Below are 15590 nucleotides of genomic sequence, written 5' to 3'. Positions count from 1 at the left end.
CTCTGCCTGACTTTTGTGGAGTTTCAGAGGGTTAACAACCCCCGGGCTCCTGTGATGGTGTCACTGGAGCTGACGGACCCCAGACAGACACTTTAACCAGTCTGACAAATAAAGCAATTACTAACACCCATGTATTCATCTGAATCACTTCACAGATTGTACACAGCTCTTCGTGAAGTGTCTTGCTTGACTGAATGAAAAATGAATCCATCAGATAACGGATGTGAAAACATAGGGAAATGCAGCCAGTGTCAGCATTGCAGGTCCCCCAAAGCTGGGGACCAGGTCACCTGGTGACCTCTGGTGTGAAAAACAAGGGTGCAGAGGATGCGCTGCCCTGCTCCAAGGACGTGCTTGGCTTGGTGCTGAAACACGCTTGCATCTCTAACCAGAACAGAGACCCGAGTTTTTAAAACAGAATAAATCTGTCCTGCCTTTAAGGTGCTCAGTACAGTTTAAAATAATTGTCTTGTTTTCTGTATCATTAAGCAGGCTCCTCCAAACACACTCCCCTAGTGTACCTGCGCAACAGTCCGTGACACTGTCAGGGCGATGCCTGAGCAGATTAGGGAACCAGAAAATCACTTATCGATAGCCTGTTGAGACACCTGCATAGTTCCTTGGTTAAGCACAGTTTCCTGCCCCAGTCTGCTCTGAATCACTGCCTACTCCGTGCGAGTGTTTCCCAGGCTAAGCCGGCTTCAGGGGCTTCTACCTGCGCGAGAATGATTCACTGATAAGGGGAGTTGGACTTCTCGGGGCGGGGGGTGGGAAAGTGAGGAAACTCAAACAGTCATCTCTCTGCTGACAGGTTATAAAAAAGAACAAAAAAAGCACGTAGGTGTCTGATACGGATAAGCTATCACGAGAACACAGGAGGCTGTCAGGTTCGCTGTCTGTGTGCCGAAAGCAATAAAGGGGGAAATGCTTTCAATCCTGCTTCCAAGTCCCCTGGCATCAATTGACCGTCAAACCAGCAATGCATATCCTTAGAGATTTCATTTCTGATTCATTTCTGCTCAGATCAAGCTAGCGCAGCAGTCACAGTTTCTGCATAAACACCGACGCCAAGGTTGCTCCCAGGACTCATGCAGAATAAATGTTTTCTGCTCCGAAACCGTTGCAGCCCCGCTGGTGACAGTACCAGCAATTTAAGTAGTGCTCTCCTGCTGCAGCCCGAGTGCTTGTCCTGGGCTCCTGCACCCACCTGCCTGTGCTGAAAAACCCAAAATTTGCAAGTAGAAGGAAGTTAGGGAACCCAGGGAGAGGGTTTATACCAGAAACGAATCTTAAATTGTTACAGGCTGTGGAAATCTGGACAAACTAGTTAGCCCTTTTCTACCCTGCTTTATTGTCCCATCAGCAAAGTGGGGACATGACAGATTTGCAGTCGGTGTCTCCCTGTGGGGTGTTCAGGTGACAGGCGACACAGAAGTAAACCCAAAGGCTAAAGCAGGGTGACTGCCAGGCAATTCTGTATGTCGGAATACGCTACAGACAGAGATGCTGCTGAATTACCCATGCAGCTGAATTGCCAACACAAAGGCAAATAAAACTAAACAAAAATCCTAGTATTTAGGCATATCACTTTCCATCTTAGATTTTAGCACTGTAAAACAAGTTGTTCAAAGAACTGTGTTCCTAGAAGGAGCCGGGGCTGATTTTCCTCATAAAGGTTTGGCCAAGCGTCCTGGCCCGAGCAAGCATCTCCATCTGCCATAGTGAGACTGGCTGCAGAAATAATAATAATAAAAAAATATCCTGAGGTTGCACTACTTTTGAAGTTTTGTTGGCACAAATATGTCAATTAGGAGTGCGAAAAAATATCACACCCTTAGCTGACATAACTGCGCTGGCCAAAGCCTTTGTACAGTGGGAGGGGAGGGAGATAAAAGGGCTCCTTGTGCCAGGTAGCTTATTGTGGTTTTGGGAGACTGCCACGCACTGTGCTCCCCGAGGAACGTTTATCAATCAATCTGTGCCATTGTTGCTATTCCACCAAGCTTTTGTAGTGTCAGTGAGGCCCCAAATTCCCCCGACATTGATGCAAACTATTAAATAACAATTACTTCATTAAAAGCAGGGCCTGTTTGCCCGAATGCCGCAGACTAAAAAGGCACTTCAGGATATGCTTCACGCAGTGTGTTCACTGGAGAAACGTGTCAGCCCTCAGCTGATTCCAAGCAGTTCCACGGCTGCTGCTCAGCACAAAGCGCTTTTCCTGGGTTACTTCGGGAACCTTTGGAAGCTCACGGGGACGTGCCTCATCCGTCTTCCTCCGACCTCTGCCCCGGGGGACCTCCTGTTGTGCTCCTGCATCTTTCCGTGGGGCTTCACCATCAGCTGAGCCACCGAGTTACCCGGATTACAGTAATCTGCAGGGCGGTGGGGGTGGCGAAGCAGAGCACGCAGGCCGGGCCTTCTTACACTGATCTCCTGCCAAGGCCACCGCGCTGCACAGCCGAGCCCTGGGCCTGCTGGCCCATGTGCCGGGCTGGCTGCGGCTCAGCCCAGGCTGCTGGTCTTGTTTTGCCCACGCAGGTTGGACAGGGATGCAATGACTCTGGATTTCCCACTGTAAGAAGCAGTGATACCAAGAGTCTCAGCCCGAAGTGCAGCAGCATCACGTCTGGGCACAAAACCCTTCGTGAGACCACTGCTAAAATGTATTTCACTACAATTGCCCAAACTGCTGGCAAGAAAAGCACAAGTAGAATGGAAAAGAGCAGTGGCTCCTGACTCCTCACCTTTGAATCACAGGGACCAAACAGAAATCTTTTCATAAACACGGCTTGACTGTTCACCCAATTTTTTGTGCACACACTTTCCTTCCCTTTTCAGTAAGAAACCCCCATGCAATGGCTCTGAGAACAAAATAAAACACAGCCAACAGCACACCATGAGACACTGGCATCCTGGGATGGCATCTCCCACCTGACACACCCTGCCTCTCCTCTGGCACCGGGGAAACAAAGAAAGAGAAGCAAAAATTAGTGGGTTTCAAGACCTACACATCTACGTACACAGAAGAGGTAGGTGCTTGCTCGGTGGGTGCCCAGATATATGGTGATCCAGCGCTGTGTTCTGAGCAGGATACTGGCAGCTCCCTATAGGACATCTTCATAACTCTACTCCCTGTCCTCTTCCAACCCCATTACACTTTGGCTGGGGAAAACAAGACCATGCTAAACAAATAAAAACCACCTGTTTTATCTCCTGTGCTATCGCTAATATTTTGGTTTTGAACCCATGCCTAGAAAAAATCCTTTCCGTGGGATTGTTGACAGCAGCGTGTTTTCCAATGCAGCATTAGTAAACTTGGACTCTGAGGGAAAATCTTGGAGTGTGTTTGCTGACCCACATTGCCAGCACACGGCCAGTGTGTTTGTTTCTCTTCTTCTCCCCAGCGACTTTCCACGCTACAGAGCCCAGCTGGCCCCTGCTGTGACAAGACCGCGGTGCTAAGGTCGAAAGCAAGAACACGTGTGGCTGTGGAGTTTATAATACATAAACAAACTGCAATATCCAGTCACAAAATCAAAGATGGAAAGAGGTGTGGGAATGTCATAAAAAAGCCCAGCTAGGCATTACAAAACAGAAGTGAAATCCATCCTCTCTGAAGAGAGATTTACAGTAAGTCAAACTAAAATTGTTCCAGGCTATTAGCCCCTAAAGACCCATTCTCCTCTAAAATTAAACTCTACTGTGGGGAGAGAAAGAGCTGCACCAGGCTCTTCTGAAGAAAGAGCAGCACCAGCAATCCGGAGATGAGAAGCTGGCTTTGGCTTTGCCACGTATTTTATAAGTTCCTGATTCTGCACACTCCTTGTGAATACATTTACCTGTGCAACCACTGTTCTGCAGAGTCAGTTCCGCTGGCTGCCTACAGAGCAGCAGTTCCTTCGACCTCTTAAAACCTCAGTATTTTAATACTCATCCCTTCACACTTAGCAAGACGTGCTCTGCGGACCCACATCGTACTGGAGAGAAATTATACAAAGCCAAGAATTGAGTCACATCTCCCAGTTCTCTGTCATGTTCCTTAGCAACAAGACATTTTACCACTTTCCTCCTGCCACAACAGATTCTATTTTGGAAGCTAATTTATACAGCCCTAAAAACCCAACCAGAATCTGGAACCACGCACCACCAAACACCCTCCTTTAGTTCTTGAATAGGCCACCGGTTCTGAAGAAGGACAAGCCAACACGAATCAGTAATTTCAGTGATCTCTACACTGGGCTCCCTCGTTGGCCACAGAGATTTTTAGGAAGATTTTAGAATTCCAGAAATTTGAGAGTTTAAAAATATCCTTTTGTCTTCAATAACCTTCATAAATTTCACTCATTTGTTTAGTAAAAGCAAACAGAACCAACAAACTGCTGCGTGCTCTCAAGATGCTGCTGCACCTACCTTGTGCCATGCTGCCATCAGTTACGGCTGGCCTCTGTGTTGTAAGAGGTCATGAAACATGTTAAAGGTGATTCATTTCAGTGTCAGCAGATAAAAATCATCAAAATTAACTATGATGACCATGAACAAGCATGTATTTCCAGCTATTATTGGAGCACAATACCCATGGAGAGTAACACAGTAAAGGTATGGAGAGTAACAGTAAAACCAACAAGCAGCGTTGCTCTTATTTACAGAGCCCAATAACACAGACGCTGCTCCTATTCTTGCACCTGCCCAAGATTCTGGAGCTGTCCTTTGGGCAGTGTCCGTGAACAACAACCTCAACAAAACTGCAGCTCTTTGTGCTTGCCTTTGGCTCAAATTTAAGTGCCGGCTTATTTTGGTTAGCGCAGGAACAGCCGGCATCAGAGATCCTGGTAACTAACTCGGTGCATTTTCATTCCCAGATTATACAACAACCTCCGTCATCTTCTGCTGCGTTTAGGTCTAATTTGTCTCCTTACAGAAGAGAGAAGACTGCAAAAGCTAATGGCACACCTGAGCAGCAGCACTGTTTGTAGCTTTATTTATTTGATGTGACACACGCAGGCACGCATCTGTAATAATGCACACAGGGAGAAGGTTTCTGTACCTCAGTGAGAAAATGCATACAAGAACCACAATCTCTACTATTTACAATGACAAAAACTGCCAAATTTGTTGAGTATTTATAAGGGGATAGGAACACAAAGCACAAGGACAGCTAGATGAGGATGTCACCTGCCCACAGATAGGGAAGTTTGGTACGAAGAAATCTGCAGTACCTTCCAGGCTAAAGATATGTCTGATCTTCTCAGAAACTCCAAGGGAGCATTAAGATAACAGGACCTGACCTCCTGAACAAACAGATCAGGGGACAGCTCTGAATTCCTTGAAGCAGAGCATACCTACCCTGAGGGAAGCAGTGTATGGTTAGGAGATACAAATCACAGCTGAAGGCTAACTGAGAAAGGAGAGCGGTTTCAAAGGTACAGGGCTGACAAGGTCAATCTATTAATTCTATTAGCATGTTTCAATTGTGTTTGGAAAAAAAGCAGCGCTGACTAATAGCAGAGTGACAAAGCCGCAGGGATGGGCTTCAGTTAGGTAACACAAGGTCCTCAAGGCTTTCAATGGGAGGTGAGGAAATAATAGTAGATGGGGCTGTAGTTCAAAGGAAACAAGTTATCAGAGGCCCAAACTGGAAAACATTTGAGAACTGAAAGCAAAACGATAAAAATGAGGCCATTTAGCATGCAAGGCAATAGCATCAGCAGCTCAGGTGATGGGAAAGAGGTCACAAGGCCAGCAGTGGGACCAGGAGACAAGGGGAGCAAAATGGAAAATGCAGAGCTAGGAGAAAGACAGCAAGAGAGACACCTGCAATAGCTTTTTGCTGTCTTCTTGGTTCATACTACATTTTTGCTAAATCTCTATGTATCCTAGCAGAGCTTAATGCAGTCCCCTCGCTTATCTTGCTCACCTTGGAGATTAACAAACCTCTTGAAAAGTAATGTTCTGCCTCAGGTAAGTGTATTACTAGCACAACTAAACCTCTGATCTGTCCATCAGGAAGACGGGTTGTCCTCAAACCTTACTTATCTGAAGGCAAATTTCCTTTGCCCTCCCTTACATGTATTCTCACTGTCTGTAAGACACCAGTCGTATGCTCCATGCAGCTCATCAAAAATGCTCCATCCCTCATCAAAAGGCTTCAAAACACCCTAAATGAAGTTACTGCTTGAGCCTCACCCACGCTATTTCCACTTCTGATACAAATGGCAGCAGTGCTGCAGGAGATTTTCCAAAAACTTGACAGCAACTAAAGCCGACCCTGAATAACATCGAGTTCTTTGGACACATGCACGCAGCCCAGAGTTTTCGCTACTCACTCAAACACAAATCTTTCTTCAGCCCAGCTCTGACAGCAGCTAAACCAGGACAAACCGGAGTGACTGCAGTCAAGTTCCTCCAGTTCTGCATGGCAGCACGCTTCAGCTTGGGTGGTGGGTGGAGGCGGGCAGTGAAAAAAGATCTGACGTGAACCAACAAACTGCACAAGTTGAACAACAAGGAGTTTGGCAGATGAAGCCCAATCCTGGACTCAGAGAGCATCCGCCCTTATTCAAGGCACTGGGAAGACACTGGGAAAGGAGGTATTATTCCTTCAGGAAGGGATATGTGCAATCCATCCGGAATAAGGAGGAGACTTGGGTCAGGGCACAAACCTCCCCTTTCCGCAACCACTTAGTGTAGCCGTTACTCGAGCCCTGCTCAGCGCACAGGCTCCTCTGAGGTATGTGGTACTCCCAGTATGACAAGTGCCATTATTGCAGCTCTCCCAATCCCGTCACAAGAGATTCCTATCTCCGTTTTCACTAGCCAGAGGGCAGCTGTTTACAACCCACACCAGCTACTTTCAAACTACAGGGTCCTGCTCTTCCAAGATTGATATCGTTATGGTTCTTTGCCTATTCATAACCCTGACTTTTTAAATTGTTTATACTTGAGCTGTTAACACCAGCACCAAGCCCTGCGACGAGTCTGGCATCGGAAACAAAATTCGCACTCACCTGGAGTGGAAACGACATTGAATGCAAGGGACATGAGCCTCATTCATGTCACACTCACTATATACAGCACTGGCAAGACAGAACAGCTTTGAAGATGATGAAAATTACATCTTCACATCCTCCCTATAAAGTTGAAGAAGTGCACAACAGCTTTAACAAAAATGAAAATCGGGCCCAATACATTTGGGAATTTGCAGCAAACTAAACCGACTTTTGAAGACTTAGGAATGCAGATATTGTATTGTTTTGCGTGCTTTGTTCTTTTCCTTTATCTTACCAGTCCTGAGCTTTGACTTCAAAAGAGCCTCTTTTATTGCGCCTGTGTGGTGCCCAGAACAAAGGAGGTCAGGGAAGAGTGAAAAGGGGAGGCCTGCTGTCTTCCCTGCCATAAATAATAAGATCCCGCAGGGCATTTAGTCCTTAAAACGGCCAATAGCTTCTGGGAGACTTTCTGAACAAATACGAACAGACGAGCCACGGCTACTTGCAAAGTGCCTCCTGTGATCACAGTAACTGCTCTCCCTGGGAATTTTATTTTCCAGAGTGTGCATTCGCTGCCCTGGGGCTCCAGCGAACAATGAAGGAGCATTTTAAACAGGAAGCCCCCTTTCCTGAACAACAGCACCAACACCACTTAGGAACGCATCCTATGTCCTCCGAGTGCCAGTCTGGGGCGGGAGGGATAAGGAAAGCATAAAGCGATATGCCAAACCCTCCTGACATGCAAAGCTCGGCATTCCCGTCCCTCAGCTGCTGCTTCCCGGCTCGCTCCGGACCCTCACGGGGCTCTCATCCCTGCAGCCCCCGGACCGCTGCGGGCACAGCTCCGGCCTGGGAGCTCCGGCTGCTGGGACCCCTTCTCCATGGGGTCCGGGGGGCTCCTCACGCCCACCCTGCCCACCACAAAAGCTCCACCAGCTCCTTGCACGACGCATGGGTGCAGCACAGCAGCGCAGGACCGGGGAGCTCCGGGGCAGAAAGGCGCAGGAGAAGCCGGCAGGAGAGGCCGGCAGGTGCCCGGCTGTTAGAAAATAAACACCTTGCAGCGAGGACACCGGTCCCGAACGGCAAAGTCAAGACAGAGCAACAAGTGGGCGGGGGTAGGGGGGGGGTGGGTGAGGAGCAGAGCGCTGCCTTACCTCCCTGTCGCTTGTCGCCGGCCGGGGGTGGCCCTGGCAGCCTCCCGGGGCTCTGGCAGCTCCCGGCCCCGCACCGCCGCGCTCGCCGCCCCTGCAGCCGCCGCCGCCGCCGCCAGGCCCCTCCCCGGCTCCCGCAGCCCCGCCGGCCCGGCCCGGCCCCACCTCCCGCAGGTGCCTCCCTCCTCCTCCTCCTCCTCCTCCTCCTCCTCCTCCTCCTCCTCCTCCTTCTCCCCGAGCGGCCCCCGGGCCCTGGGGGCGGAGGTCAGGCGGCAAGGCTGGGGCAGGGAGCTGGGGGTGCCCCGCGGCAGCAGGCCCGGCCCCTGGCTGGGCCTCGCAGCCCGGCCACTCGGCCCCGGGGTTGTGTTGGTGGAGCTGCGGGCACGATCGTGAGAAACAAGCGTTCAGGGGCCCGCTGGCAAAAGCCAAGCGACACGGGGCGTTTCACAGTGAGCCAGCTCACAGCCCAGCCCCAAAACCTTCTCAGCATCCCCCCGCCAGAGCACAACGCGCACCTCGCTGTGACTTGGCCACAGCAGGGACAAAACCCACCAGGCAGTGACCTGAGCCCAGCAGCCCGGCCTTTTGCAACTGCCAGGGGACCTGGTGGGGTCCCTGCATCGATCTGGTGCTTGAGGACTCCATACTGCTGCTGTTCTCTTTCACCACGCTGACCCCAAGCTCCTCGGTCCGTACAGGGCTGCAATGCACTTCATCAATCTCACTAATTGCTGTCACACACGTTAAAATGTGGGATCGCTAGGTAAATTGGGCAACCTCAGGGTCAGAAGGATTAAAGAGGAATCTGCCTGTATTCACGCAGGCATCTTGGTCATCGGGAGGGTAAAACATTTCTTTTGGTGTTCATAGTTTCTCCTCAAGCAAACGTGTTGTTTTCAAAATTGTTTGCTGACTTGTATCTCCAAACAATGCTTGTTCTCCAGCTACTTATTATACTTGTATTTACGACAGGAGCTGTTTTGCTTGGACAACGATCACAGCACCGCATTACTTTTTTCCTTAGCAGCTGAGAGTGACTCCTAGAATCTAGATCTATATGTGTGTATGTACAATTTGCATACAAAATCTGCTTCCTGGTACCAGCTGAATATTTCAGGAACTTTCTCCCTGTCAAGCCCATTAATAAAAATTGGTACAATCCCAACACAAATAGGGAACAAACACAACAGAAGCAATGCTATCTGAAATTCACATGCAGAATGCACACACAATAATTCAGAACAGAAAAACAAGCTATACAGGATTGCAAAGTAGTACTGCTTGCAGCTACTCAAAACTGCCACGATCATGATCAGGTTCTTTTCTTTTTCTTTTTTTTTTTTTTTTTTTGGAAAATCCTACAAAGCCGACTGACTGTGCTGTGACAAACTGTTCCAGTTTGCACAAGTTTGCTCGTGCACCATTTCAAGCTGAGGCCAGAGGTCACAATCCTGTTTTTGCTAATCAGAGCAGCAGTATAACAGCCACATTGCAAATAACAGAGCTCTGCAGGTGTGCATATTACCTTTGGAGATCACCATCAACAGTACTTGAGATATTTTATTATGTGGTCCATAATGTCTGTTTTAAAGGGACAACTATCTGCTCTGAGGAAACAAGCCATCAAGAGGTAAGAAGCTGTACATATGTCACACACAACACCAAACAGAATCCTACAACAGAGCTCATAGTTGCAGAGATCTTTGTAAATCTGACTTAGCCATCCTGATACTTCATATTTTTATGATGATATTTAAACATCCACAGGATATTGCTGTTTTCCTAATGGTACACTTCCCCCCCACACACACCTGCAGTTTGTTGTTTGTGAAGAGAATTACTTAATGCTTGCTACAAAATGCCCTTCTTTCAGGAACGAAACCTGAGCAATGTGGGATGTGGATTTTCTGAACCCGGAAACAAAAGTCTGCTTTTGGCACAGCACTCACTGCATGACAGCGAAAGGACTCGGTCACACCACCGCAGACACGACTTCTCTGCCTCTGCCGCTTATGGGTTCTGCCCTAGACTGGGAATCTTTGTCCTCTACAGTCCTGAATGGCACTGGGATGCCCTCTTTCTTCTGAATCTCTTGATTGAAAGAAAAATATATATCTTCACATGAACCTCGTTTTCTGTTCATAACTTATTTTGCTGGATTATTTTAAGCAACAAAAACAAGTGGAAGAGAGGAATTCTCCACTGCTTATGTGTTCATCAGCTTGCAGTGGAGCAGAAGAGGCAGGTAATAAACATCTCTCTCTTAAACACAGCTAACAAGAACAAGCATTTGAAACCACAGATGAAAAGGCTCCATCCACACACTTGTCACAAATTCAATCCTTAAAGCGTTCTTAAATTTAACCTATCTTCCAAAAGTTATTTCAGACATAAATACTGGGGAGGCAGAATAACCTAGAAAACATTATTAATATACTCTGTAGTTTTTTCCACTTTCTGGTTTTGCAGATCTGACCACTGAAGGAAGCTTCAAGCCATTATTAGAAGTTAGGCAGCCAGTATTTTTCAATGCTGTTTCTTACTCAGCTACACTTATCCTGCAATCAAATACTCTCAAAACATGCAAAAAAGAACCCCCAAACAAACAACCTCCCTTTTCTGGGGAGAAACTAAGACTGAAGATGGCAGATCAAAAAGCAAAAACCAAACAGCAAACCATTCAATAGATGGGCATGGGATAACCTCAAAACTTGGCTTCACAGAGCTCACAGAAGTCAGTTTTGACATAGAGGTATTTTCCAACTATTTCCTTCACAAAGGTAAAAAAGCAGTTAAAATGATATCACACACAGCCAAGTGGGTAACAGACGACTTTCCCTTGCCCTTCCTTCCCTTTAGCAAAAGCAAGTTCCCATGAGAACAAGTCAAAGAATTTGATGCAAGCTTTCTGATGCAGTCACAGGATTAAATGCTGAAGAAGAATGAGCATGACACCAACACAAGTTCTTAAATGAAATCCTGTAGATGAAACTTCAGATCAGCCAAGTCTCCTGAATTAATCAGACGCAAGCTGATTCGTGAGCTAGAGAAGCAAACCATAAAGGCCTGAGCAATGTCAGGATCTGAACTTTGCAGCAGTTTAAATTCACTGCTGGCGGAGGAAGAGCAAAGAAGCAAAAGCAGGAAGGCAAGACAGCGAGGGATAGAGTAGTATTCTTGCCTTGGCTGCTAGCACAGGATTTCTGATGCAAACATTCTGCAGATCTTCTCCAAGCAGTGGACAATACATCCTTTTATGTGTTCACTTCAGGATTGCCCCGTACATACACCATGGCCATGCCCAAACCAATTTGTTCTTATAAAGCGAAACAAATGCTATGGATTTGCCAGCAAGTACTCTCCAGGTCCACTCATATCTAACACTAGAGTTTCACACAGATACACATCTCTAAAGGCATCAGGGCAAAAGCCAGATGGAGCCAGAGCCCAAGCTCCACTCCTGTGCATGCAGAGAGGTGATGGTGGAGCTGCTCAGCCTGCGTGAATGACCACCAGGCTTTCAGCAGAGATCCGATCTATGCTCCAGCATGACCCTTGATAAACCCATCTGCCAATGCAAGAAGGGGTCAGCGCTATGGGCTGTCATCTAAGGTTAAAGTTGCCTGGAAATATTTGTGAGCCACAACTTGGCTCCCACACTAATTGACAGAATTATTCAGGAAAAAGGAGAAGAAAAGCAGAGCGGAACAAACTACCTTTTTTCCATGATTTCAAAGCTCTTACCACAATTGTGGAATTTTACTCAAGCCAACTATTATTAGACTTAAGTCCCACTTTGACAGAGCTTGTGAGAAAGGAAAAAATATCTAGTTTAAAAATAACAACAACAAAACAAAACAAAAAAAAACTAAGTGGAGAGCAGTGAGAAACAAGCACAGAAGAAGTGAAAAGAAAGCTGGCCTTATTATTACCATGGTGGTGCCTCCAACACCCCTGTGCTCAGCCAAGTTTTACCGCTGTACTTCACAAGCAGCCATCCTATTTTGGTGGATTCTGCCTCTCAAAGGAGGTTAAGCATGCCTGCCACAAACGCCACGATTATTTCCATAACAAAACCACTAATACATTTCTTTCTTACCTACACAATACACAGATCTACATAATTATTTCCGAACTGATGCATACAGATTGTGCACAGATACACACACCACCATTATTCCTTTTCTTTTCCAGTTAAAATTCCCTAAGAAACACGCAAGTCTTGCCACAAAATCGCTCATCAGACTCTGGGGAGCCTGAAGCTGCTGTCTCTGGGTTCAGCTTCTTCAGAAAGCCCCAGAGGCTATGGGTGACCACAGACATGGAAGAAATTGCCCAGGAGGGATTGCGGAAATGAATCTGCCTCTTCCTTCCACCTGTGTTTCATGCATGTCCCCGGGGACTTGAGGGGACTCGAGGTCGGTTCCCAGTGCTGTGCCTACACCAGGAGTGCCTCCCAGTGGAGATGCAGAATATGCTGACCCAAAACATTTCTCAGCTGGCAGAGCTGCTGCTTCCTTGACATAACCCCAGCCGACAACAGGGCTCTTCTGCCAGGACAGCTGTGCCCACACCCGACTGGGTGTGCAGGGCTTTTTGTGGTGGTGAGTTCTTTTTTTGGCAGATAAGCTGTGTCAGCTCTGGCTGCTATCTCTTCCTTACTTACAGCGGGATCAGCTGTGCCAGGAAAAACACGAGTGCAAATCTGGCCTGAGGTTGGACACAGAGGCCTCATTCAGTGATGCCCTGCACCTGTGCTGTTACTGATATTGTGCAAGGCAGCCAAGTTGCCAGAGCAATCACCTTTTTCGCTCATTTTGCACTTGTGCACGTGATTGCACAGGGTACAAGGCAATGCTCATGTGAAATGGCTTATCCCTGTAAATTGCTTCCTTTGCACACATGGCAGTTGTTTCTGCAGGCACAACGCTCCCTTCTTCTGGGCTATGGGGAGAGAGACAGGCAGGTCTTGTAGCTGACTTGAAAACACCCTTTTTAGTTCAGGTAAAGAAAAAAAAAACTATTAAATGGCAAAACCAAACTGTATCCATCTCCTCATCTCAGGTCCCTAGAGCCTGTAGATGCCCTTTTGGTTTAGTCCAGACTTCTCTTCTCCATGCAGCTGTTTTCCCAAACCACAGAGCCTCCTGCCCAGCCTCCTTCCTCTGCTTCTGACCCTGCCTGCCAGGGGTTGTTCAGCCAGGGCAGTGATGCCTAGCTCTCTTCTTCTAAAGGGAAAGCTCCATTCTTTCAAAGCCAGACCTCCTGAAGAAAAAAACTTCAACCAATTTACCCACAAGTAACTGATAACCATCAAAGTACGTTTCCATAGCACCTACAACATGCTACAAAAATATCTGTTTTTCCCGACTGCAAATACTGCATCAACTGCGAACATTACCTAAGACTCCACAGTCTGTGGGTATGAAACACAGTCATGGGTGCTTAAAAAACCCTGCCAAAATGCATGCTTTCTTCTTACTGCCAGAAAACATCTGCACTGTTAAAGGATTAAAGGATTAAGAAGAAAAAATATACTGCCTTCCTAATGCTATGTATCCCTAGGAATTTATTTGAAACTCTTAAAATTCTTGCTCATCCCTCACTTATGAGGGAGCCAGAATTCATGGATTTCATTTATGTGGTCAGAAAAAGTATTTCAGATTTGCCACTGAAGGCTGTATTCAAAAACAAGTTATAGACAGAAGTATGTTCTCATAGTCAGAAGCACAATGCAGTCTGCAGAAAAAAAAATTGACAGTTTTTAACTTTTAGGACTTTTTTTTTTTTTTTTCCTTGAGTTCCATGAAAATCTATCATTTGTCCCAGTTTGGAAGAGGATCCCCAGAACTGCTATTCACTGGCATCTACATCCTTATGTGCCTGCAACCCACTCGATACCCCCGGTTTCCTGAAATGCTGAACAACCTCAGAAATCTTCAGCTATCTTTGCATGGAGCTCTATAGGAAAACGTATCAAAAACTTGCCCTACTGCAAAGGGAAAGGGGGCATTTTGAAGATAGCTCTCAGTTTCAGCTATGCAAATCGTACTGGAAATCCTCTGCCTCGGTGGCTGGCTTTGGGGAAAGCTGGGGGGGTTGCTGTGCTCCTCCTACACACTGGGATGGAAAAAGGGAAGACCCCAGAGCCCTGGAGCTCATACAGAGGCCTCCCAAACTAACACTGAGAAAGCAAAACTAAACACACAGCTCAGTGCTGCTTGACTTGCTGAAGCAAAATGCAACTATTGCAAAATTCGCTCCTTAAAATGAGGTTGAAGAGAGACGCTTCAGTAGCTGGGGCAGGACATCATCAGGCTGCTGCTCTTGGGATGCACCAGCTGGGGAGGGAGGGAAACGGAGCTTGGGGCTGGTAGAGGCTGGGTTAAGCCCACAGGTGCTTTGCTCCTGTAGTTCCTTTGCTAAACACCACATCTAGCAGAATTTGGACACCGAACTGCTACACGTTCCTTGCAGCAGCCTTCTAAAGGGAAAAAACTGTCAGAATGTGCGTGCTACAGAAACAGCCTAAAAGCTGTATCCAGGCCCGAGTGGAAGAGTTTTTCATTCTAGGCCAAGATCAACTTCAGATTACTTACTGACGCTTACTTTTCCAATGAACACAGAATATGTAATTTAGAGTTTCTGTCAGTATCTGTTCCTAGAATACAGGCTCTAGGAAGCTGTTCTCTCTAACTCATACTTTCCGGCAGAATCACAGATTTTATGGTGCGACTTGCATAGGAGGCCAGATGAATCCTGTATATAGCAGCATTTCCACAGATCAGCCCACAGTTCTGATTCCTTTCTATTTCTGCCAAAAAAATGAGAAGGGAAAAAAAAGAGGGGGGGAAGTAGGGGGAGGAGGAGAATCACTTTGAACAAGGGAGGGAGAGCAAAGAGAAAGGGAGACTGCGGAAATGAAAAACTAACAGGAAAACACTGCTGCAGTTCTGATCCGTACTTCAATTCTGCACACGAATTTGAAGAACTAAAGACTGACAACTGCAATAGCATGTCTTATAGCTGTGTGCAGTCCTGAGCAGTAATGGCAATAAATCCCCTTCTCCTAAAAACAGGTAATTACTGGCGCAATTCAGAAAAATGAGCACTGAAAGCAAGCAATTCAACATAATAATGGAAGCCCAAGTTTGGCATTCCTGACATATCCAAGATGCAAACTACCAGTAAAATAATACTGCTAAGAAAAATTCTTTGTTTTTTAATGCAAGCATCCAACAAACCACTTATTACTGGAGTAAAATGAAGTCTTAAAGCCTAGTTAAAAAATAAATCCTCCTTTGGTGACTTTAGAAGGCAGCCATGGAAGGAGAGACAAGGACTTCAGCACTGGGAGAGCCGAGGGAGCTTTACACATAGGGAACCACAAGAAGATTCGCAATCGTTTGAAATACAATTAGGAAAAATGCCTGGCACTTACCAGGCA

The 15590-nt window shown here is 46.8% G+C and overlaps 1 protein-coding gene across 10 annotated transcripts in view; it reads right to left on the bottom strand.

Moving 5' to 3' along the window:
- Positions 1-15590, bottom strand: part of ARHGAP32 (Rho GTPase activating protein 32) — a 261037-nt gene that overhangs the window by 41188 nt on the left and 204259 nt on the right. Inside the window, exon 1 of one of the 10 annotated variants that reach the window (XM_068659551.1) lies at positions 8147-8276. The exons of the other annotated variants lie outside the window; for them this stretch is intronic. The gene's annotated coding sequence lies outside the window, so the exon portion shown is untranslated. Of the gene's footprint in view, positions 1-8146; positions 8277-15590 lie in introns of those variants that run through there. 10 annotated transcript variants of the gene reach the window in all.

This window comes from Anas acuta, chromosome 23 (genome assembly GCF_963932015.1).
Source record: "Anas acuta chromosome 23, bAnaAcu1.1, whole genome shotgun sequence".
Classification (NCBI taxonomy): domain Eukaryota; kingdom Metazoa; phylum Chordata; class Aves; order Anseriformes; family Anatidae; genus Anas; species Anas acuta.
The sequence above is the reverse complement of the archived record's forward strand: the minus strand, read 5'-3'. Positions and strand labels throughout refer to the sequence as shown.